The 24794-nt window shown below is 46.1% G+C and overlaps 1 long non-coding RNA gene across 1 annotated transcript; it reads right to left on the minus strand.

The window, feature by feature from the left end:
- Window positions 1–14779: 14779 nt before the first annotated feature.
- On the minus strand, window positions 14780–24356 carry LOC308661830. Its single transcript, XR_014025026.1, has 4 exons — window positions 23079–24356; window positions 22796–22998; window positions 15978–16008; window positions 14780–15182 (listed from the first exon to the last, which is right to left on the minus strand). It is a non-coding gene; the product is annotated as an uncharacterized lncRNA (long non-coding RNA).
- Window positions 24357–24794: the final 438 nt, after the last annotated feature.

Below are 24794 nucleotides of genomic sequence, written 5' to 3' on the forward strand. Positions count from 1 at the left end.
CTCCCCATCTCCACTCAGACTTGGGGGGAGCATCCCTTCCCTTCCTCTCTTGCTCTCAAGATGGCATCCGCTCCTCTACCTCAGAGATAAGGAAGGTTTTGCAACATGGCCGCCGGAGAGGTCATACCTCAAGTCCGAGTGGAGATGGGGATTATATGTCCAAATTCTGCCATTAATATCCATCTTAGAGCAACCAAAACAAACAAAATTCTTTCCACACATACATGCAAACTTCTGTAATGTCGCAAGATCTGAACCTCTCAAAGGCTGAAGTTGCCATTCAGATTTCATAATCCCTTCAAAAGGAACGTTTTTGCAACCCACCTTAGTACAACTAAAGGACTCTCTTCAAGCCATTAAAATGGCTGCTGGTTTTGCAAAGCTCACAGGGCTGGTATTCACACAGCTGCTTTGAGACACAATAGTTGTTGTATCTCAAAGGGGCTTTTCCAAAAGACAACCAGACTTTGTTTTTCCTTGAGGAAGACGTTTTGCTTCTCATCCAAGAAGCTTTTTCAATTCTGGATGATTCTTCAGAACTGAAGAAGCTTCTTGGATGAGAAGCGAAACATCTTCCTCAAGGAAAAACAGAGTCCGGTTGCTTTTTTTGGAAAAGCACCTTTGAGGCAACCATGACCTAGATGACTTGAGAATTTCCATAGACACAATAGTTGTGCAAGCCAGGTGTGCAGAGATTCTCTAAAGCAGCCCCTCAAGGTAGGTGTTGTAATGGTTCGAAGCTTCATTTGCACTCCCACGTGCACTGCAAAGCGCCTTGCCAAGACTTTGCACAGCCTTTGCTGCTCTCACAGAAAGCCCGGCACCTTTCCCTAACCTGCTGCCTTAAATCTTAAGTAATACTATGGCCCCAAGGAGCATTAAGGTGGGGTGCATCTGCTTCCTATTTGTGAACTACAGGATAAAGTAGCTGCATGCTGTGTCGAGAAATTGTCCGTGTAACCATTATTTCTTTAGCTACTACTAGTTAGGTTCATTCCCTAGCCCAAGCATAAAATCAGGTTTATAGGCCACAAAAGGCTGGAATTTCAGAAGAACCTAAGCCAGGTGTAGGCAACCTCGGCTCTTTTATGACTCGTGGACTTCAACTCCCAGAATTCCTGAGCCAGCATGGCTCAGTATGGAAACCTCTCCCTTTCCCCTCAGCATGACTGGCTCAGGAATTCTGGGAGTTGAAGTCCACGTGTCATAAAAGAGCCAAGGTTGCCTACCCCTGGACTAGTCCATAGTCATCTACCTGGCTTTCATTCCTAAAGTGGGACTAGATCTCAGAATCACCTGGTTTCTTGTTTGCTTTGGCCACACTGGGCCAAACAGACTTGAAGACCGATCACACACAGTTGAAATACAAGGATTATGTGATCATCCTCACATCTTATTATACCAAGCCCTGGGAGTTAAAGGTCAATTACTAAAAATATCAGTGTGTACTCCAACCTACCTACAGCACCTGAATTTGCATGAGTACAAATCAAGAAAATGAATGCAAACCACAAGACTTATCTTTTGGGCCAGCACTGATCAGTATGGAAACCTCTCCATTTCTCCTCAGCATGACTGGCTCTGGAATTCTGGGAGTTGAAATCCACGAGTCATAAAAGAGCCGAGGTTGCCTACCCGTGCCCTAAGCCAAAAAAAAAAAAGGAAAAACCACCAAGCAAACCTCTCCAGGCTCTTCCGCCTCCCGCCAAGTGTCAACCCGGTCGATCAGTGTAACGCAACCCTTGTCCTGCAGGGGGAGTTGCGACGCCCTGACATTTCCAGAAGAACAAAGGGTCTCGGAAGCGGCAAGTAGGAGCCGCTGAGGTGTCAAAACAAGTAACTGCTGCTACTCCTCCTTCCACAGGGAGAGCAGCGAGAGGCAAAGTCCCCGAGCCCGAACGGAGACGGGAAGGGGGGTCGAGTCGACTGCAGCTCCGTGGGATTGTATTTACACGCTTGCCTGGGAGAAAGACACACACAAACACACACACACACACACACACACAAAAGGCATTTGAGCGTGCAAGCGCTTCTTGGGGGGAATCGGGCGTGCGTCACGCCACTCAAGCGGCCTGCCGAGCAGCTGCGGTCGGAAAGAGCCACCTGCCGGCAAGGTGGGGAGCCGGCGGGTGGGGGGGAAGGCGGGAAAAACGCCTCGCCTCTCTGAAGGCGGGGAAAAGCTCAGCGGACCACGTGGGCTCCCCTGGAGGAGCCGAGCCGAGCCGAGCGCGGCCCGGGATGGGGGGGGAGGGGAGGGAGGGGGGTCTCAGCGGCTCGGAGCGCGAAACTCCCGCGCGCTTGGTGCCCGCGGCGAGAGGGGCCGCAGGCGCATGCGTGCCCCCCCCCCTTGCATTGCACGGCGTCGGGGAAACCGCCGATGGGTTAAAAAGAGCGCGCCTCGCTTGGCGGCTGCTGGTATTACTCCTGTCTTCCGAGTCACAAACCTTGCGCGGCGACTGTACGTTAAAAGTCCTTAGCCATTTCGTCGTACTTGAAACGGGCCGAAATATTTATTTTTATTTTATTTTAATTCCATTTATATCCCGCCCTTCTCCGAAGACTCGGGGCGGCTTACAAGCTTAGCAGTAGCCTTCATTCTATGTATATGCCTGCTTATTAGGGCTTTCACACACACACCCCAAGCGGCATTATTACAAAGTCAGCTTAATTGCCCCCAACAATCTGGGTCCTCATTTTACCTACCTCGGAAGGATGGAAGGCTGAGTGAACCTTGAGCCTGGTGGGACTCGAACCTGCACTAATTGCAGGCAGCTGGTGTTACTTAAGGAGGCATTAGCCCACTGCTCCACCAAGGCTCTTGTAAATAAGTCCTTTCCCCGCCCGTGCGCAGTTTTCTGAGAAGAATTGATTTTCAAAGTTTGGAGCCGGTGCTTTTTTTTGTAAAAGAAAAAGGTGCCGGAACTCACACATGTCATACAACCGGCCTTACCTACCCTACAAGGTTCCATCCAAAAAAGGTGCCGGAACTCCATTCTGAGCGTTCTTTGAGGAAAAAAAGCCCTGTTTGGAGCCATCTCTATAAAGGAGAGTATTTGTAACCCAGGGTTGAAATGAGGGGGGTTTCCTTGGTGCTCTCTGAACGTGGTTGTTTTCTTGAAGATGTTTCATTAACCAAACTAGCTAACATCGTCCCTTGGCACTGGTGATGTTACTTGGGTTGGGTAATGAAACGTGCGCAAGAAAACAAGCTCAGAGATCACCAAGGACTCCTCATTTGGAGCCAACCTTTATTGGGGAGCTAAAGAGTACGGAGAGGGCAAGGAGCAGGCGCATCTTTCTACCATATTAAGGCAATTTATAAAAGGCGGGGTTAGTGTATTTATCGCTAAGGATATTCAGGATTAGGCAGTGCTTTTTTTGTAAAAGAAAAAGGTGCCGGAACTCACACGTTATACAGCCCGCCTTGCCTACCCTATAAGGTTCCATCCAAAAAAGGTGCCGGAACTCCATTCTGAGCGTTCTATGACAAAAAAAGCCCTGTTTGGAGCCATCTCTATAAAGGAGAGTATTTGTAACCCAGGGTTGAAATGGGGGGGGGGGTTCCTTGGTGCTCTCTGAACGTGGTTGTTTTCTTGAAGATGTTTCATTAACCAAACTAGCTAACATCGTCCCTTGGCACTGGTGATGTTACTTAGGTTGGGTAATGAAACGTGCGCAAGAAAACAAGCTCAGAGATCACCAAGGACTCTTCATTTGGAGCCAACCTTTATTGGGGAGCTAAAGAGTACGGAGAGGACAAGGAGCAGGCGCATCTTTCTACCATATTAAGGCAGTTTATAAAAGGCGGGGTTAGTGTATTTATGGCTAAGGATATTCAGGATTAGGCAGTGCTTTTTTTTGTAAAAGAAAAAGGTGCCAGAACTCACACGTTATACAACCCGCCTTGCCTACCCTACAAGGTTCCATCCAAAAAAGGTGCCGGAACACCGTTCTGAGCGTTCTATGAGGGAAAAAAAGCCCTGGGATTAGGAATAGTTAAAAGATCACAGTAGATCTCAGGGTTGGGATGGAAAATGAGAGGAAATGCCAATTCCAGGATAGAACTTTTAAATAGAGAGAAAAAAGCTAACTCAAATGCAGGATGCAATAATATCTAGCATATGATAACGGCTCCTGGTTCCCATCACAGAATTTGGATGCTCTGCTGCTGATCAAGGAACTCTAAAATCTTTTTCTGAATTTGCACAACCTATTGAACTCAGACCAGCCGTATTTTACTCTAGTGTGTTGTGGAAATCCACTTAAGTGAATTTTGAGTTAAATTAATTATGGCTTAGTATGCCTTTTGAGCAGAACCACACAGCCTGTGGTTGGAAACATTTGGGATGTATTCTTTAGGATTACATAGTTTGTAACCCATGCGTGGCAGCCCACTGGGGTGTGCTTTGGATACCTCTGCAGGAAAGGCGGGGGGGGGGGAGGAGGTGAAAAGTCCTTTTTGCAAACCATAATGCCTGCCTTATAATAAAATTGTTTGGTTTGGCGAGTTATACCAGCTTTATGCCACTGTGGAATGATGTTAGATCACGGATTTGGGAGGGAACTGAGACATTGTTCTCTGCCAGAATCAGAATTGTGAAAGAACAGTGTTCCTTAAAGAAGCAAGCACAAAATCAATTCTTAAATCAAAATGCTTCATTTTTCTCCGTGAAAAGCCAGAGCCGCACACATTTCAAAACATAGGACTAAATAAAGATTTCTCTTCAAACCTGTTTCCCACTTAAAAAAAAAAAGGAATTGCCCTGCAAAAGGAGGAGAGTGGAGTCTCATTCTGAAAAAGAAAGTGGACTTCAGAGAATTGGAATTTTATTTCCAAAAGTGATGGATCAGAGTGGTTCTCATCTGACTTGTCTGCCATGGGCTTTCTGATCCCACGTGAAGAAACACTGATCTGAAAAGGTATCATTGCTAGATGTAAATGTAATTAATACTCAGATGCCCTTTTTCTTTCCCAGAAATCTTTTAATCTCTTAAAATGTTTCTTGAGTCTTGAAGGGCCCTGTGGCAGGGAGTTGAATCCTGCAAATGTAATTCTCCAATGTTCTTGTTTCGTGGGATATAAAAAGATTGCCTGTTATTCAGCTTGCTGAGATTAGCAACTACTGTCATTTACCGTGCAAAGTTATTTATTCTAAAAGTACTATATTGCATTTTACATCTCCCTCACATACAAAATAGTCTTACTATCAGTGGGCACATAAAAGAAATCTATAACCAAGCTTATCAGTATGCTTTCTGGTTGTTTTGTAACTGACCCTAACAATTGAGACACTCTGGGCAAGTCTTCTTCCCCATAGAAGCCATTTTGTAAAAGTGCTGAAGACATGCTATCATATAACAAGTTTGTCCTTCAGTCTTAAACAGCTGGCTATCTCAGAGATAGATATCCTATTCTTAGATATTTTACTAAATTTTACAAATTAACCTAAGCCGGTATTTACCGTTGATTAGTGTGACTCTAGTGTTGCAGCCATAATTAATTTCAGAAAAGAAGATTCATTCTCACAGTGGTCTGTTGATGTTGTAGAAAGTTCTGGACATCTCCAGAACTAAGTAGACTTAAAATGCTGGAAAAGAAAAAGTCTTACACAGTGTCCTAAGTTTTCAGTCACTATTATTCCAAAACTTGAGATTAAACAAAGGGAAGAGGTGGGAAGTATCCAATCTTTTAATTCCTAGTGAATGGAAAATAAAATTTGTTGGCAATATGATACTGCAGGGAAACAGTGCTGTGCTGTGATTTTAGGAAAGGTTCTTTTCTTTTCTCAGTGAGCATTGCTGATTGGTTTGTTGTTATTTTAATGCTCCCAAGAGATTGACCAAGCTGCTGCTGATACGAAATCTCCCCTAACAGGAATAGGGCTATCTCCAGGGGATGTGGGTCAAAAAGGTCAAAATGGTTTCTGCAACCATGGAAAGCCCTGACCCATTTTGATTGTGCATTACATGTGGTGAATATTAAAAAGGAGCAGGTCTTTGATGTTTTCATGGCTGCCATCTTGATTTTTTTAAAACCTCCCCCCTCTCCAACCCACATACATCCCTGGAATCTCGATATAATGTTGGCAGAAATCCATAGAAAGATTTTTTGAACATGCATGCTTGTATTCTTTACAGCTGTGTTTTTCAGTCTTAGCAACTTTAAGATGTCTGGATTTCAACTTCCAGAATTCTCTAGTCAACCTGCTGGCTGGGGAATTCTGGGAGTTTAAGTCCAGGCTATTCCAAGAAGATTCCACACCTCTGATTCAGGTGACCCTGAACCTTGGAGCCTTAGCAACCCTCCTTTGGACAAACAAAAAGAGTATATGTCTGTGAAGATTCTCAGTCATCCAGGTCATAGTTGTATCAAAAGTGGTTTTTATTTTTGAAAAGGCAACCGGACTGATTTTTTTGAGGAAGAAGAAGACTTTTCACTTCCTATCCTGGAAGCTTCATCAGTTGTATTGGATGGTGTGGGAGATGGACAGTTATTGCCAGTTGAGATTAGTCATTGGGGGGAAATGATAGGGTCTGACAGGATAAGGGGGGATAGCAAGGTTGTGGATTTTTTGCAGTCAAGTGGTCTTAACACTCTGAGAGCCATTGTGATTACTTGGGGTTTTATCTGTGACCTCAGGGTCACCTGAATCAGAGGTGTGGAATCTTCTTGGAATAGCCAAAAGGACTGCATTGTAAATTGTTGTTAGTTGTGAAGTCGTGTCCAACCCATTGCGACCCCATGGACAACATTCCTCCAGACCTTCCTGTCCTCTACCATCTTCTGGAGTCCATTTAAGCTCATGCCTACTGCTTCAGTGACTGCATCCAGCCACCTCATTCTCTGTCGTCACTTTCTTCTCTTGCCCTCAATCTTTCCCAGCATTAGGCTCTTTTCCAGTGAGTCCTTCCTTCTCATTAGGTGGCCAAAGTACAGGTGAAACTCGAAAAATTAGAATATTGTGCTAAAGTTCATTTATTTCAATAATGCGACTTAAAAGGGGAAACTAATATATGAGATAGACTCATTACATGCAAAGCAAGATAGTTCAAGCCGTGATTTGTCATAATTGTGATGATTATGGCGTACAGCTCATGAAAACCCCAAATCCACAATCTCAGTAAATTAGAATATTGTGAAAAGGTGCAATATTCTAGGCTCAAAGTGTCCCACTCTAATCAGCTAATTAAGCCATAACACCTGCAAAAGGTTCCTGAGCATTTAAATGGTCTCTCAGTCTGGTTCAGTAGGAATCACAATCATGGGGAAGACTGCTGACCTGACAGTTGTGCAGAAAACCATCACTGACACCCTCCATAGGGAGGGAAAGCCTCAAAAGGTAATTGCAAAAGAAGTTGGATGTTCCCCAAGTGCTGTATCAAAGCACATGAATAGAAAGTTATGTGGAAGGGAAAAGTGTGGAAGAAAAAGGTGCACAAGCAGCAGGGATGACCGCAGCCTGGAGAGGATTGTCAGGAAAAAGCCATTCAAAAGTGTTGGGGACTTTCACAAGGAGTGGACTGAGGCTGGAGTCAGTGCATCAAGAGCCACCACACACAGATGGATCCTGGACATGGGCTTCAAATGTCATATTCCTCTTGTCAAGCCGTTCCTGAACAACAAACAACGTCAAAGCGTCTTACCTGGGCTAAAGAAAAATAAACCTGGTCTGTTGCTCAGTGGTCCAAAGTCCTCTTTTCTGATGAGAGCAACTTTTGCATCTCATTTGGAAACCAAGGACCCAGAGTCTAGAGAAAGAATGGAGAGGCACACACTGCAAGATGCTTCAAGTCCAGTGTGAAGTTTCCACAGTCTGTGTTGATTTGGGGAGCCATGTCATCTGCTGGTGTTGGTCCACTGTGCTTCATTAAGTACAGGGTCAACGCAGCCATCTACCAGGAGATTTTGGAGCACTTCATGCTTCCTTCCACAGACGAGCTTTATGGGGATGCTGACTTCATTTTCCAGCAGGACCTGGCACCTGCCCACACTGCCAAAAGCACCAAAACCTGGTTCAATGACCGTGGGATTACTGTGCTTGATTGGCCAGCAAACTCACCTGACCTGAACCCCAAGAGAAAGATGAGAGACATGAGACCAAACAATGCAGAAAAGCTGAAGGCCGCTATTGAAGCATCCTGGTCTTCCATAACACCTCAGCAGTGCCACAGGCTGATAGCTTCCATGCCATGCCGCATTGAGGCAGTAACTGCTGCCAAAGGACCCCAAACCAAGTACTGAGTACATATGCATGCTTATACTTTTCAGAGGTCCGATATTGTTCTATGTACACTCCTTGTTTTATTGGTTGCATGTAATATTCTAATTTTCTGAGATTGTGGATTTGGGGTTTTCATGAGCTGTACGCCATAATCATCACAATTATGACAAATCACGGCTTGAACTATCTTGCTTTGCATGTAATGAGTCTATCTCATATATTAGTTTCCCCTTTTAAGTTGCATTACTGAAATAAATGAACTTTTGCACGATATTCTAATTTTTCGAGTTTCACCTGTATTTGAGTTTCAACTTGGGGATCTGGCCTTCTAAAGAGCAGTCAGGGTTGATCTCCTCTAGGACCGACCGGTTTCATTGCCTTGCAGTCCAAGGGACTCGCAGGAGTCTTCTCCAGGACCATAGTTCACAGGCCTCAATTCTTTGGTGTTCAGCCTTTCTTATGGTCCAACTTTCACTGCCATACATTGCAACTGGGAAGACCATAGCCTTGACTATACGCACTTTTGTTGGCAGGGTGATGTCTCTGCTTTTTAGTGTGCTGTCTAGATTTGCCATGGCTTTCCTCCCCAGGAGCAAGCATCTTAATTTCTTGGCTACACTCCCCATCTGCAGTGATCTTGGAGCCCAGGAAAATAAAATTGTCACTACCTCCATTTCTTCCCCATCTATTTGCCAGGAATTGAGAGGGCCGGATGCCATGATCTTGGTTTTCTTAATGTTTAGTTTCAACCCAACGTTTCCACTCTCCTTCACCCACAACAAGAGGCTCTTTAGTTCCTCTTCACTTTCTGCCATTAGAGTGGTATCATCTGCATATCTTAGGTTGTTGATATTTCTCCCGGCAATCTTAATTCCAACTTTTGATTCATCTAGCCCTGCCTTTCTCATGATGTGTTCTGCATATAAGTTAAATAGGCAGGGTGACTCCTGCCGGACTCCTTTCCCAATTTTGAACCAATCAGTGGTTCTGTGTCCAGTTCTCACTGTTGCTTCTTGACCCGCATATAGGTTTCTCAAGAGACAAATAAGATGGTCTGGTACTCCCAAGTCTTTAAGAACTTGCCACAGTTTGTTGTGATCCACACAATCAAAGGCTTTAGCATCATCAATGAAGCAGAAATAGATGTTTTTCTGGAACTTCCTAGCTTTCTCTATGATCCACCGTATGTTGGCAATTTGATCTCTAGTTCCTCTGCCTCTTCGAAATCCTGCCTTTACTAGCATGTGAAATGAGTGCAATGGTGCAATAGTTTGAACATTCTTTGGCACTGCCTTTCTTTGGAATTGGAATGTAAACTGATCTTTTCCAATCCTGTGGCCACTGTTGAGTTTTCCAAATTTGCTGGTGAATTGAGTCTAGCACTTTTACTGCATCGTCTTTTAAGATTTTGAATAGGTCAGCTGGAATACTGTCACCTCCCCTTCGCTACGACAAGGCAGTAATCCATGAAGGGGAAATTGGGGATAGGTAGTGTCTTATCCCCCCTTCATGGATTACTGCCTTGTCGTGGCGAAGGGGCTTGCGTAATTCAATGAAGCTATGAGCTATGCCGTGCAGGGCCACCCAAGACGGACAGGTCATAGCAGAGAGTTCTGACAAAACGTGATCCACTGGAGAAGGAAATGGCAAACCACTCCAGTATCTTTGCCATGAAAACCCTATGGACAGTACCAAAAGGCAAAACGATATGACGCTGGAAGATGAGCCCCTCAGGTCGGAAGGCGTCCAATATGCTACTGGGGAAGAGCAGAGGGCTAGTACTAGTAGCGCCAGAAAGAATGAAGCGACTGGGCCAAAGCCGAAAGGACGCTCAGCTGTGGATATGTCTGGTGGTGAAAGGAAAGTCCGATGCTGTAAAGATTCTTTCTCCATAGGAACCTGGAATGTAAGATCCATGAATCAAGGAAAGCTGGACGTGGTCAAACAAGAGATGACAAGACTGAACATCGACATCTTAGGTATCAGCGAACTAAAATGGACAGGAATGGGTGAATTTAATTCAGATGACCATCAGGTATACTACTGCGGGCAAGAATCCCTCAGAAGAAATGGAGTAGCCTTCATAGTCAATAAAAGAGTAGGAAAAGCAATACTGGGATACAATCCTCAAAATGACAGAATGATCTCAGTTCGAATCCAAGGCAAACCATTCAATATCACAGTAGTCCAAGTCTATGCCCCAACCACCGGTGCTGAAGAGGATGAAATTGACCGGTTCTATGAAGCCCTACAGCACCTTATAGAACTAACACCAAAAAATGATGTCCTTATCATCATGGGGGATTGGAATGCTAAAGTAGGAAGCCAAAAGATAACTGGAATAACAGGCAAGTTTGGCCTTGGAGTACAAAATGAAGCAGGGCACAGGCTGATAGAATTTTGTCAAGAGAATACGATGGTCATAGCAAACACTCTTTTCCAACAACCCAAGAGACGGCTTTACACATGGACATCACCAGACGGTCAACACAGAAATCAGATTGACTATATGCTCTGCAGCCAAAGATGGAGAAGCTCTATACAGTCAGTAAAAACAAGACCAGGAGCTGACTGTGGCTCAGACCATGAGCTTCTCCTTGCAAAGTTTAGGCTTAAACTGAAGAAGGTAGGGAAAAGCACTAGGCCACTCAGGTATGAATTAAATCATATCCCTGTTGAATATACAGTAGAGGTGACAAATAGATTTAAGGAATTAGATCTGATAGACAGAGTGCCTGAAGAACTATGGACAGAGGTTCGCGACATTGTACAACAGGTAGCAACCAAAACCATCCCAAAGAAAAAGAAATGCAAGAAAGCAAAATGGCTGTCTGAGGAAGCTTTGCAAATAGTTGAGGAAAGGAGGGAAGCGAAAGGCAAGGGAGAAAAACATAGATATGCCCAATTGAATGCAGAATTCCAGAGAATAGCTAGAAGAGATAAGAATGCCTTCTTAAATGAACAGTGCAAAGAAATAGAAGAAAAGAATAGAATAGGGAGGACCAGAGATCTTTTCAAGAAAATTGGAGAGATGAAGGGAACGTTTAATGCAAAAATGGGCATGATAAAGGACCAAAACGGGAGGGACCTAACAGAGGCAGAAGAGATTAAGAAGAGGTGGCAAAATTACACAGAAGAACTATACAAGAATGAGCTTAACGTCCCAGATAATCACAATGAGGTGGTCACTGACCTCGAGCCAGACATCCTAGAATGTGAAGTGAAGTGGGCCTTAGAAAAGCTGAGCAACAACAAAGCTAGTGGAGGTGACAGTATTCCAGCTGAGCTATTCAAAATCTTAAAAGACAGTGCAGTAAAAGTGCTACACTCAATTTGCCAGCAAATTTGGAAAACTCAACAGTGGCCACAGGATTGGAAAAGATCAGTTTACATCCCAATTCCAAAGAAAGGCAGTGCCAAAGAATGTTCAAACTATCGCACCATTGCACTCATTTCTCATGCAAGTAAAGTCATGCTTAAAATCCTACAAGCTAGACTTCAGCAGTATGTGGATCGAGAACTACCAGAAGTACAGGCAGGATTTCGAAGAGGCAGAGGAACTAGAGATCAAATTGCCAACATACGCTGGATCATGGAGAAAGCTAGGGAGTTCCAGAAAAACATCTACTTCTGCTTCATTGACTGTGCTAAAGCCTTTGATTGTGTGGATCATAACAAACTGTGGCAAGTTCTTAAAGAGATGGGAGTACCAGACCATCTTATTTGTCTCTTGAGAAACCTATATGCGGGTCAAGAAGCAACAGTGAGAACTGGACATGGAACCACTGATTGGTTCAAAATTGGGAAAGGAGTCCGGCAAGGCTGTATACTGTCGCCCTGCCTATTTAACTTATATGCAGAGCACATCATGAGAAAGGCGGGGCTAGATGAATCAAAAGTTGGAATTAAGATTGCCGGAAGAAATATCAACAACCTAAGATACGCAGATGATACCACTCTAATGGCAGAAAGTAAAGAAGAACTAAAGAGCCTCTTGTTGCGGGTGAAGAAGGAGAGTGCAAAACTTGGGTTGAAACTTAACATTAAGAAAACCAAGATCATGGCATCTGGCCCTCTCAATTCCTGGCAAATAGATGGGGAAGAAATGGAGGTAGTGACAGATTTTATTTTCCTGGGCTCCACGATCACTGCAGATGGGGAGTGTAGCCAAGAAATTAAGATGCTTGCTCCTGGGGAGGAAAGCCATGGCAAATCTAGACAGCACACTAAAAAGCAGAGACATCACCCTGTCAACAAAAGTGCGTATAGTCAAGGCTACGGTCTTCCCAGTTGCAATGTATGGCAGTGAAAGTTGGACCATAAGAAAGGCTGAGCGCCAAAGAATTGAGGCCTTTGAACTATGGTGCTGGAGAAGACTCCTGCGAGTCCCTTGGACTGCAAGGCGATCAAACCGGTCAGTCCTAGAGGAGATCAATCCTGACTGCTCTTTAGAAGGCCAGATCCTGAAGCTAAAACTCAAATGCTTTGGCCACCTAATGAGAAGGAAGGACTCACTGGAGAAGAGCCTAATGCTGGGAAAGATTGAGGGCAATAGAAGAAGGGGACGACAGAGAATGAGGTGGCTGGATGGAGTCACTGAAGCAGTAGGCGTGAACTTAAATGGACTCCAGAAGATGGTAGAGGACAGGAAGGCCTGGAGGAATGTTGTCCATAGGGTCGCGATGGGTCGGACACGACTTCGCAGCTAACAACAACAACAACAGTGTCTTATCCAAAGGGACGCGGCGGCTCAGTGGGTTAGGACGCTGAGCTTGTCCCTCCTCCTCTGTTGACTATCAGCAGAAGACTATCAAAAAGACTATCAAAAAAGATTATCAGCATGTGAGGCCAAATTATATGCTGCAGTGGGTTTGAAAATTCTTCAGAGATTCTAGCTACTGCAAATATAGCTGCCCAATGTTGACATAAATCAGAAATTTGCAAATTATGGCCCATGAACCAAATGCAACGTAAATGCAGCCAGTAAATATGTGGGCAACAGATTGCCAGGTTCAAGGCCTCATCCAAGCTCCTAGGGCAAAAGGTGGAGCTAAGGAGTAAGGTGGGGCAGCAGCCTATCAGAGGCCTCCCTGCTGGTTAGCCCACACCCTCCATTGGCTGCCCTACTCCTTGGTCTGCAGACATGCCAGCAAAACCTACAGATTACTTCTCTTAAGGGAAATACAGTAATGGAATGTAGCAAATGTACGAGAGAACCTATTTATTTGAAAACTGCTCAAATAAGCAGAAATGAACTTGATTTTATGCTTTGGTTAAGATTCTGTGGGACTCCCATCTCTTTCACAGAATGAGGGAATCCCATATAAGAGCAGCATATAAAACGTTTTTTTTTTAAAAAAAAAACATGTTTTGTATACAAAGAGAATACAATCCAATTAAATTTGATTTGGTATGAGAATTTTAACTATTGTAACTACTTGACATCATGCTGGCATCCATCCACATTGCCTCTGTGAGAATCCAGCTGTTTGGGGCTTTCCTGAACTCTTGCCTAGCCAGAAGCTATTCCATTTTGCTACTGAACTGTTTTATTCCCAGCTGGTCATAATAAGAGTAAAATAAAGTCACCTTCAAGTGATGCTCAGTGCCTGGTGACTTAACGTGGACATGTTCATGCAGTTTGCTGAGCATGATACAGAAACTGTTAGCCATTGCCACCTTCTGATTTTTTTTAACTTTCCATTTTCATACAGCCTGAGAATTTTCTGATTGCCATCCATCCCTGCACCAGTCTTTATATAATGCTTATAAGATTATCCATTTATAAAATCTGAAACAATGATGGGTAGACAGTTCTAGCTTCTGTGTACTGTTGTCCGTGACAGGCGGTGTGCAGGAATAATATTTTGAATGACTTCCTAGGTCTTTAAAATGATTTGGATAATGGTAATTGAGAGGAAGAGGAATTACTTGACTCAGATTTTACTTGAAAATGGTTTGAGAACCAGGTTAGTTGATTTGTTTCCTTTGCTGTTGCGTGACAAAAACCTCAGGGACATGATAAAAGAAATAATTGGGCCAATGTTCATATTAAAGGATTTTATTTTTCGTGTAACTTTAAACCATTTTTCTTCCAGTGCTTTCCAATTTTTGAGATAGTTTAAAAGACTTACCTGACTATATAACTTAGAAAAAATTTCCTTGAAATTTGTTAAAATTCTTTTATTTAACATAGCTTGCCGCCTATTTGCTACTTTTGCCTTGTTTAACTCTGAGCAAAGTTAAACCATACTTTTGTCGTGCTTAGGGTTATTTTTGTAAAAAATAAATAAATAAACACACTTAAACCAAAATTGTACAGACTTTGTAACCATGCATTTAAATATATTATTAAAGGAGTCATTACCTTGAAATAGAGATTTTCAGTTACTTCCTGGTACGCTATTCATTTAATTGCAAAAATAAATTCCTGTCTATGATTTTAAAAGCTATTTAGTGGCTTAACACTTCACACCTCAAAAAAGGATCTATATTACACCCAAAAAAGTGAGGGAAGGGGAATGAGGATGGGTTTGCATATGGGTTAATGTATTCTTAAATTGCAATGTAATGTCAATGCCTTTGATCCTAATTTTTTTTTCTTTGCCACTGGTTCTATTTTAAAAGGATTCCTCAGTGTACTGGAAGTAATCACACATTTAATGTAAAGTGTGACTGGACTCTCTAAACTGAAGACTTAAAAGAATGAACTGAAAAGCAGGGTGGGATGAGCACCACTTTAATCCCTAAAATCAGCATCCTAGATAAATTACAGGAGCTCTGTAATCCAAGGCGTGCCAATGACCTTCCCCTCCCATCTTTTTTCTTTTAATCCTGTCTTATTCCAACGCCTTCCCAGAGAGATAATGTGTGAAGGAATGTGCCAGGAGCTATCCAGCAGGCGGAGGCCAATCTTCCAGCTGGATCCTCAGCAGGTCCATATGGGCTTACAAACACATGCTGGAAAAACAAAAAAAGGGAGAAAGAAACGGTCTAAATAGTTTGCTTATGAGGCTAAACACTACAAGGCAGTCTCATGAATGAAATTTTACATGAGTAGAACAGGCAATAAAGGCATTCACAAGCTGCCCCTTCACCTTTTATAGTTGTGGTTGGGGCAGGCATGCTGATAAGTGGCATTGCCAGCTTTGGCAGCCTAGCTAGGTAGCCTCAATGGATGGAAACTAATCAAGGAGAAAAGCAACTTGGAATTAGGGAGAAACTTCCTAACAGTGAGAACAATTAACCAGTGGAATAGTTTTCCTTCAGAAGTTGTGGGTTCTTCATCACTTGAGGTTTTTAAGAAGAGAGTGGACAGTTACTTGTCTGAAATGGTATAGGGTCTCCTGCCACAGCAGTGGGTTGGACTAGACCTCCAAGATCCCTTCCAGCTCTATTCTCATTCTTCTTTGATTTTTTTTTGGTGTATATTCTTCTCATCTTCGCTGGCAATGCTACTTCACATGCACTTCACATGCTACTTCACATGCACTTCACATGCTACTTCACATGCACCCAACCAAGCAAAGAAAGATCCAGCAATTCTCCCACAGGGCATCGTTCAATTGTGGCTAAACAAGGCAAGATTTTAGCACACCAAATAACACTTTGTACCAGATTGAAGAATGGTAATTTCCTCATGGTGACTCACTTTATGGCCATTGTAAAATTGACTTGGGTCATGTGATGGCCTGCTTAACAACCATAATGATGATGGAATTCTGGGCTCAATTGTGAAGGTTAAGTGAGAATTACCTGAATTTTGAAACAGTAGCATGTCTTCATCCTAGATTTGGAAGAATATAAACAATATTGGAGTTGGAGTAAAAAACATCAAAGGCATAAAAGCAGCAAAAAGGCCATACAGGGCTGTAGTTTGAACCATTGGAGGGGCATTAGGTTGCCATCCTGTAAAGTGCAACCTGCTTTTCAGCCTGCATCCAAACAAGTGGATATCACTCATGCACTCCAAAACCCTTGAATACCTAAGCCAGCAATAACTGCTATATTGTCAGGTGTAGCCCAGAAGTACAGCTCTGCTTCTACCTGGAAGAAGATTGGCATGGAATGAGGGGAGGCCAATATTTATTGGATTATTGTAGGTGCAACAAAGCTACAATCCACTATTTTGGGGATGGATTGATGTGTATGTGCACCTATGTGTCCTTTGGAACCAAAAGCATAACTTCTTTCAAAACCTTAGATATATTCCTCCTAATCTAACACTTTCACCCTTATCCTACCCCACTGTTTCTCAGCCTTGACAGCTCTAAAAGGTGTGGACTTCAACTCCCAGAATTTTAAATATGTTAAGTCCACCGAAGAGTTGCCAAAGTTGAGAAATACTGTCCTATGCTGTCTAGGAGCAGTGAGTAGGGAATGTGCTCCAGAGAATGTAGTGAAGGAAATATTGTCAGTTCATTACTGTAGAACTGTATCTATGTATATGCATTTTGTGCCAGACTCATGATGTTGTTATGGGACAGTTTTCTTGGCAACATGTTCAGAAGTGATTTCCCCTTCCCTACTTCCTGCAGTCCTGGGTTGCTTTTAACCACACCAAAGTGGATCTCCCCATGTGATTACTTGGTTAAAAAGATGTCAAAGAGTAAAAGAATATAATAGGAATTGCTTCTTTGTGTATTTGTGCAAAGAAAATTCCACACTGGGGGAAGCCTTGCCTCGCCTCGCCTCGCCTCGCCTCGCCTCGCCTCGCCTCGCCTCGCCTCGCCTCGCCTCGCCTCGCCTCGCCTCGCCTCGCCTCGCCTCGCCTCGCCTCGCCTCGCCTCGCCTCGCCTCGCCTCGCCTCGCCTCGCCTCGCCTCGCCTCGCCTCGCCTCGCCTCGCCTCGCCTCGCCTCCCCTCCCCTTCCCTTCCCTTCCCTTCCCTTCCCTTCCCTTCCCTCCCCTCCCCTCGCCTCGCCTCGCCTCGCCTCGCCTCGCCTCGCCTCGCCTCGCCTCGCCGCCCCTTGCCGCCCCTTGCCGCCCCTTGCCTCGCCTTGCCTCGCCTTGCCTCGCCTTGCCTCGCCTTGCCTTGCCGCCCCTTGCCTTGCCTTGCCTTGCCTTGCCTTGCCTTGCCTTGCCTTGCCTTGCCTTGCCTTGCCTTGCCTTGCCTTGCCGCCCCTTGCCGCCCCTTGCCGCCCCTTGCCTTGCCTTGCCGCCCCTTGCCTTGCCGCCCCTTGCCTTGCCCCTTGCCCCTTGCCCCTTGCCCCTTGCCTTGCCTTGCCGCCCCTTGCCCCTTGCCCCTTGCCTTGCCTTGCCGCCCCTTGCCCCTTGCCCCTTGCCCCTTGCCCCTTGCCCTGCCTTGCCCCTTGCCCCTTGCCCTGCCTTGCCCCTTGCCCCTTGCCCTGCCTTGCCCCTTGCCCCTTGCCCTGCCTTGCCCCTTGCCCTGCCTTGCCCCTTGCCCCTTGCCCCTTGCCCCTTGCCCCTTGCCCCTTGCCCCTTGCCCCTTGCCCCTTGCCCCTTGCCCCTTGCCCCTTGCCTTGCCCCTTGCCTTGCCCCTTGCCTTGCCCCTTGCCTTGCCCCTTGCCTTGCCCCTTGCCTTGCCTTGCCTTGCCTTGCCTTGCCTTGCCTTGCCTTGCCTTGCCTTGCCTTGCCTAACAGAATGGTCAAGCCCCTCCCTCCCCAGTCTAATCGGCAGGTGACCTTGGTTCTTACAGGAGAAAGAATTGTTCCAGGTTAAAAAAATTCCCCCTTCCCCCTCCCCTTCTTGTGGCAACCAAGACCTAGTAAGATGGCTGCAGCCGGTTTATTTATAGCAGGGGTGTCAAACTCAATTTCCTTGAGGGCCGCATCAGCATTACAGTTGCCCTGGGGGGGGGGGCGGGTGGGTGTGGCCAGGATGGGTGCAGCCTACTGGCTGGGCGTGGCTGGAGTGCGTATGGCCTACTGGCTGGGCATGGCCACCTCTACATCGTTCACATCAAGGGTACCTATGGGAGCCTGGGCAGGAGTGGGACAGATCTGAAGGTCTCTGGCAGAAGGAGATGGGACCAAGGCAAGTGCCAAGGCATGGTCCCCTGGAGGAGACTCACTGTTCCTCTTAGGCCATGGGGGGGAAGCTGGACGGTGGCACAGAGGTCAAATGCCCAGCCCAGTCCTCAAGCACCCGCGGCACTAAGCCCAGCCCCACTTCCCCAAGTGGGCACCCAGCTGCACTGCTGCTGCTGCTGCTGTGCTTGCTCTCCTTAGCCAGGTTGCTCATGATGGGTACGAGAGCAAAGTCAAGAGGGAGGCCCACTCCCTCTCCATGTGAGGAGACCTGGCTTTGTATCCAAAGCTTCCTTAACAATAGGATGGGAGACCCCCCCAGGATAGGCCAGGAGGAGGGGGCAAGGGGATGGTGAAAGAACAGCAGGGAAGGACTAAGGCAGGACTTCCTTCAGACCCACCCTTCCTTCCTTCCTTCCTTCCTTCCTTCCTTCCTTCCTTCCTTCCTTCCTTCCTTCCTTCCTTCCTTCCTTCCTTCCTTCGAGTGGTGGGAAAATATTTGAGATGAGGGAGGGAGAAAAACAGGCAAGAAACACAGCTGGGGAAGTGTCATCCTTCATGAGAAATGAAGAATTGCACCATCGCCTGGAAGTGGCCAGCACATGGCCCTCGCCTACTTCACATATCCGGCTTGCTGGGCTCTGGTGGAGGGGATGCCATGAGCAGCATGAGAGTCGATGTTACCTGTGCAATGTTGCCCCGTCCCCAGCCTGCCCGGTTTTGGCAGGGAGCAGGGCGCTCTCTTCACAGTGCCGAGAGTGGCCACCATGAAATTGTACATTGGCTCCCAACTCTCTTCACAGTGCCGAGAGGCTGAGCCAGGTGGCACGAATCTGAAGAGAAGCGCAACGCTGCCCAGCCCCTAGCCTGCCCGAATTAGGCAGGGCCATGTGCTGGCTGCTTCCAGGCGATGGTGCATTTCTTCATTTCTCACAAAGGGTGATACCTCCCCAGCGTGCACCCAGGGGGCAGTGCCGACACGGCACAGACCAGTCCCTCACTGTTTTCAGATGGCCTTGTGGAGGTAAGACTGAATGCGTTTCAGCATAGATGGCCACCATGAAATTGTACATTGGCTCCCGGCCGCCCTGGGCCAGGGCCAAGGCAGCGGGGGCCGTTCCCTCACTGTTTCCAGGATGGGTTCATGGGCCACATGAAACCACTTCGCAGGCCGCATCCAGCCCCCGGGCCTTGTGTTTGACATGTCTGATTTATAGAGTTGACACTTTGCTTTTCTGCCTTAAAATACAGACCAGACACATTTTTCTCATGATCAGCTGAGGAGAGCTATGGTTGTTGTAAGAAACTGAGTGTATGCGTGAGTCTAGCCCCCCTTGGAATGGGCCGGGCCTGTGGGGAAGCAGATGTACTCCTCCATGCAAAGCAAACATAATGCAGGCTACACTTGAGGGGCAAAGATTGGCAGGATCAGAGGTACGCAGGCCCTGGGAATATCACAACAAGGGAAGATACGGCGGGTAAGCTGGTGGCAAGAAAAAGCAGTCACACTGTCACCACTCTCTGATCTTGCCACTCTTTGTCTCTTAAGTGTAGTCTGCCTTTTGTTCCCTTCCTTGAGTTTGGTGCCGCCATTGCTTTCCCTTGCCACCAGCGTACCTGCCCTATCTTTTCCAGCTCTCATGTTCAAATTGCCTAACATTCCTCAATCACAGCACTGCCACCAGTGGGCATTGACTCTCTGAACTTGCCACTCTTTGTCTTTTTAGTGTATAATCCACCGGATGCTTTTGTTCCCTTCTTTGATTTTGGTACCATCATTATTCCCTTTCTGCCAGCTTACCTGCCATATCTTCTCTAGCTTTCATGTTGTCATTGCCTGCGTGCCTCCATTGTGGCCCTGCCACCACTGGGCACTGACACTCTGATTAATGGTGGCTGTGCTTGAATTGAGGCATGTAGGCAATGAACATCAGTTAGAGAAGATACGGCGGGTACTCTGGCAGCAAAGGAAAACAATGGTGGCACCAAAGGAAGGGGGGGAAAAAGGCAGACTACACTTAAGAGATAAAGAGTGCCAAGATCAGAGAGTCAATGCCAAGTGGTGGCAGTGCCAGAATGGAACCACACAGGCAATGAGAACATCAGGAAAAAAAATGAGATACAGCAGGTAAGCTGGCAGGAAGTTAAAGCAATGGCGGCACCAAAGTCAAGGAAGGGAATGAAAGCATCAGAGAGTTGTAGTGCCAGAAGCGAGGCACGCAGGCTCTCTGAAGATCAGAAAAAGATAAGATACGGCGGGTACGCTGGCAGCAAGTTAAAGCAATGGCGGCACCAAAGTCAAGGAAGGGAATGAAAGCATCAGAGAGTTGTAGTGCCAGAAGTGAGGCACGCAGGCTCTCTGAAGATCAGAAAAAGATAAGATACGTCGGGTACGCTGGCAGCGAGTTAAAGCAATGGCGGCACCAAAGTCAAGGAAGGGAATGAAAGCATCAGAGAGTTGTAGTGCCAGAAGTGAGGCACGCAGGCTCTCTGAAGATCAGAAAAAGATAAGATACGTCGGGTACGCTGGCAGCGAGTTAAAGCAATGGCGGCACCAAAGTCAAGGAAGGGAATGAAAGCATCAGAGAGTTGTAGTGCCAGAAGCGAGGCATGCAGGCTCTCTGAAGATCAGAAAAAGATAAGATACGGCAGGTACGCTGGCAGCGAGTTAAAGCAATGGCGGCACCAAAGTCAAGGAAGGGAATGAAAGCATCAGAGAGTTGTAGTGCCAGAAGCGAGGCACGCAGGCTCTCTGAAGATCAGAAAAAGATAAGATACGGCGGGTACGCTGGCAGCAAGTTAAAGCAATGGCGGCACCAAAGTCAAGGAAGGGAATGAAAGCATCAGAGAGTTGTAGTGCCAGAAGCGAGGCACGCAGGCTCTCTGAAGATCAGAAGATGATACGGCGGGTACGCTGGCAGCGAGTTAAAGCAATGGCGGCACCAAAGTCAAGGAAGGGAATGAAAGCATCAGAGAGTTGTAGTGCCAGAAGTGAGGCACGCAGGCTCTCTGAAGATCAGAAAAAGATAAGATACGTCGGGTACGCTGGCAGCGAGTTAAAGCAATGGCGGCACCAAAGTCAAGGAAGGGAATGAAAGCATCAGAGAGTTGTAGTGCCAGAAGCGAGGCATGCAGGCTCTCTGAAGATCAGAAAAAGATAAGATACGGCGGGTACGCTGGCAGCGAGTTAAAGCAATGGCGGCACCAAAGTCAAGGAAGGGAATGAAAGCATCAGAGAGTTGTAGTGCCAGAAGCGAGGCACGCAGGCTCTCTGAAGATCAGAAAAAGATAAGATACGGCGGGTACGCTGGCAGCAAGTTAAAGCAATGGCGGCACCAAAGTCAAGGAAGGGAATGAAAGCATCAGAGAGTTGTAGTGCCAGAAGCGAGGCACGCAGGCTCTCTGAAGATCAGAAAAAGATAAGATACAGCGGGTACGCTGGCAGCAAGTTAAAGCAATGGCGGCACCAAAGTCAAGGAAGGGAATGAAAGCATCAGAGAGTTGTAGTGCCAGAAGCGAGGCACGCAGGCTCTCTGAAGATCAGAAGATGATACGGCGGGTACGCTGGCAGCGAGTTAAAGCAATGGCGGCACCAAAGTCAAGGAAGGGAATGAAAGCATCAGAGAGTTGTAGTGCCAGAAGTGAGGCACGCAGGCTCTCTGAAGATCAGAAAAAGATAAGATACGTCGGGTACGCTGGCAGCGAGTTAAAGCAATGGCGGCACCAAAGTCAAGGAAGGGAATGAAAGCATCAGAGAGTTGTAGTGCCAGAAGCGAGGCATGCAGGCTCTCTGAAGATCAGAAAAAGATAAGATACGGCGGGTACGCTGGCAGCGAGTTAAAGCAATGGCGGCACCAAAGTCAAGGAAGGGAATGAAAGCATCAGAGAGTTGTAGTGCCAGAAGCGAGGCACGCAGGCTCTCTGAAGATCAGAAAAAGATAAGATACGGCGGGTACGCTGGCAGCAAGTTAAAGCAATGGCGGCACCAAAGTCAAGGAAGGGAATGAAAGCATCAGAGAGTTGTAGTGCCAGAAGCGAGGCACGCAGGCTCTCTGAAGATCAGAAGATGATACGGCGGGTACGCTGGCAGCGAGTTAAAGCAATGGCGGCACCAAAGTCAAGGAAGGGAATGAAAGCATCAGAGAGTTGTAGTGCCAGAAGTGAGGCACGCAGGCTCTCTGAAGATCAGAAAAAGATAAGATACGTCGGGTACGCTGGCAGCGAGTTAAAGCAATGGCGGCACCAAAGTCAAGGAAGGGAATGAAAGCATCAGAGAGTTGTAGTGCCAGAAGCGAGGCATGCAGGCTCTCTGAAGATCAGAAAAAGATAAGATACGGCGGGTACGCTGGCAGCGAGTTAAAGCAATGGCGGCACCAAAGTCAAGGAAGGGAATGAAAGCATCAGAGAGTTGTAGTGCCAGAAGCGAGGCACGCAGGCTCTCTGAAGATCAGAAAAAGATAAGATACGGCGGGTACGCTGGCAGCAAGTTAAAGCAATGGCGGCACCAAAGTAAGGGAACGAAAGGAAAAAAACATTACACTTAAGGGAAGCTGTGCCAGCTTTCCATTCAAAAAAGCCACCCCACCCAATTTCTGCTCTGTTCTCCTCCATCTCAATCGTTCTGGGCACGTGTCAAAGCTCTTTCCCGGGGTTCCTTCGTAGCAGCAGCTGCAGCAGCGTACAAGTAACTCCATCTGCGATGACGTAGGGGGGGGGGCCTTCCTTCATCCGGAAACATGCAGGTGCAATGTCTTCTGAGCAGGATGACTCCAGCTGAATACATTTACTCTGCAAAAAAGTACAAAAAACATAAGAAAAAAAAAAACAGTGCCCATTAAGAAATGTGACTCAAATCACCCTCTCCTTACCTGTAAACTCCAAGCTCTCACTGTCCCGCCACACAAAGGCAAACGTGGTCTTCTTGGTATCTCTCTTCTCCAAAAGGCAGGCTGATGAACGGTCTTCGCAGAAGGGCTCTACGTCCATCCATCGAGCAGGCTAATTCTAGAAAGAGGGAGAAACAGGTGGTTACAGACTGCTCCTTGTCCCAAAAGAGGGCTAAATGCAAATTGCTAAATTGCTTCATGCAAAACAGCTACTGAAGTTGACCCTATCTATGCTCAGAAAAAAGAGTGTGAACTGAATATTGGAACAATTCTGCATTTCACCAGCCACTAGCTTGCCACAAAGCTACTCAACTACCTTGTCCTATCTCTTTGTTTTGGATTTTGTTGCTAAGATGGACCCTGGAGGTCTTTCTAAATCTCTCCTCTTTACCCAACCCTCAGAGGATTTGAGAATAGGATAATCGTACATCTCTTTGACCGAGCTTCCATCTGAAACTTATTCCCAAAGCTTAATTTGAACTAATTTCAATGGCATAACATTGCTCCAATTTTCAATTGGTATTTTTTTTAATCATGGTAGGCACCTTGATGATTTAAAAAAACAAAAGTACTGGTGCTGCAGGCACAGTGATGGTTACATTTCTGGTTTTTTTTTATGTTATAACTGTGGGCAGCAATTAACCTTAGCGATTTTAAAAGTTTAGGTTACATTTATTCCTATTGCTTAGTAGACTAAGGTTTAAGGTATAACCTGTGTTTAGAGCTATTTCTAATTTTACATTTGTACGTTTCTAAGTTGCTTTATGTCTATCCAGCTTTTGTTTCTTCTACCATCTAAGTGCCTCAAAAAATACTAACAGGTAATCTATAAATAATGCAATTAAAATTGCTCTTAAAATTACACAAGAGAACCGTTCAGAAATCAAAAGCTCGGCAAAAGAGATGCGTTCTTACCTTGTCTCTAAATACCTGGAAAGTGGGGCCCACAAGCACCACCTGGCAGGCAAGCTAAAGGGCCCTTTGCAGTAGACTGCAAAACTCCGGACCTGGGCTGTGGGAAGACATTTCAAAAGGTCCATATCCTGCTATTTCCCACCCAAACTGCAATATTTAGAGTGGAAATTGAGTATGTTTGGGAGCCAACTAAAAGCTGCAACAGGCAGTAAGAAATACAGTTATTTCCCACTGCCTGTTACAGCTTTTAGTTGGCTCCCAAACACATTCAATTTCCATCCCCATCACATTAAAAGGAAAAAGCCTGAACCTCAGTGAAACTGGGAAAGAAAGAAAGACACCCCAAATTCCCCATTGACTACTTATCCTCTGTAACAGCCTGCAGGAGAGATCACCATCCAGCAGTGCTTCTTTCCCCCAAGGCTGGCTCCAAAAGACTGAAGCGCTCAGCTCAGCCAGCAGGCTTTTATAGGACTGGCCCCACCCTTCTACCTGGGCCACACCCACTAGATCAGTGAATGCACCTGCGACTGGGAGAAATTTGCAAAATTGCCAGCCAGACTCTGCAAAGACTCAAGTCTCCTGTTGCCTCCAGTGACCCGCTTTTCATTCTGGTACATCTGAAGCAATTACCATTGAGTTGGTCTTGCCATCTCTAAGTGACCTACACGTGCATTGGCTGTTCCCATTGACTTGCCCTCTCCGCCACTAAGTGAAACAGGTCACTAAGTGAAACACATGTCTTGTCTGTTACCATTGAGTTGGTCTTGCCATCTCTAAGTG

Source organism: Vipera berus, assembly GCF_964194415.1.
Source record: "Vipera berus genome assembly, chromosome: 2".
Classification (NCBI taxonomy): Eukaryota; Metazoa; Chordata; class Lepidosauria; order Squamata; family Viperidae; genus Vipera; species Vipera berus.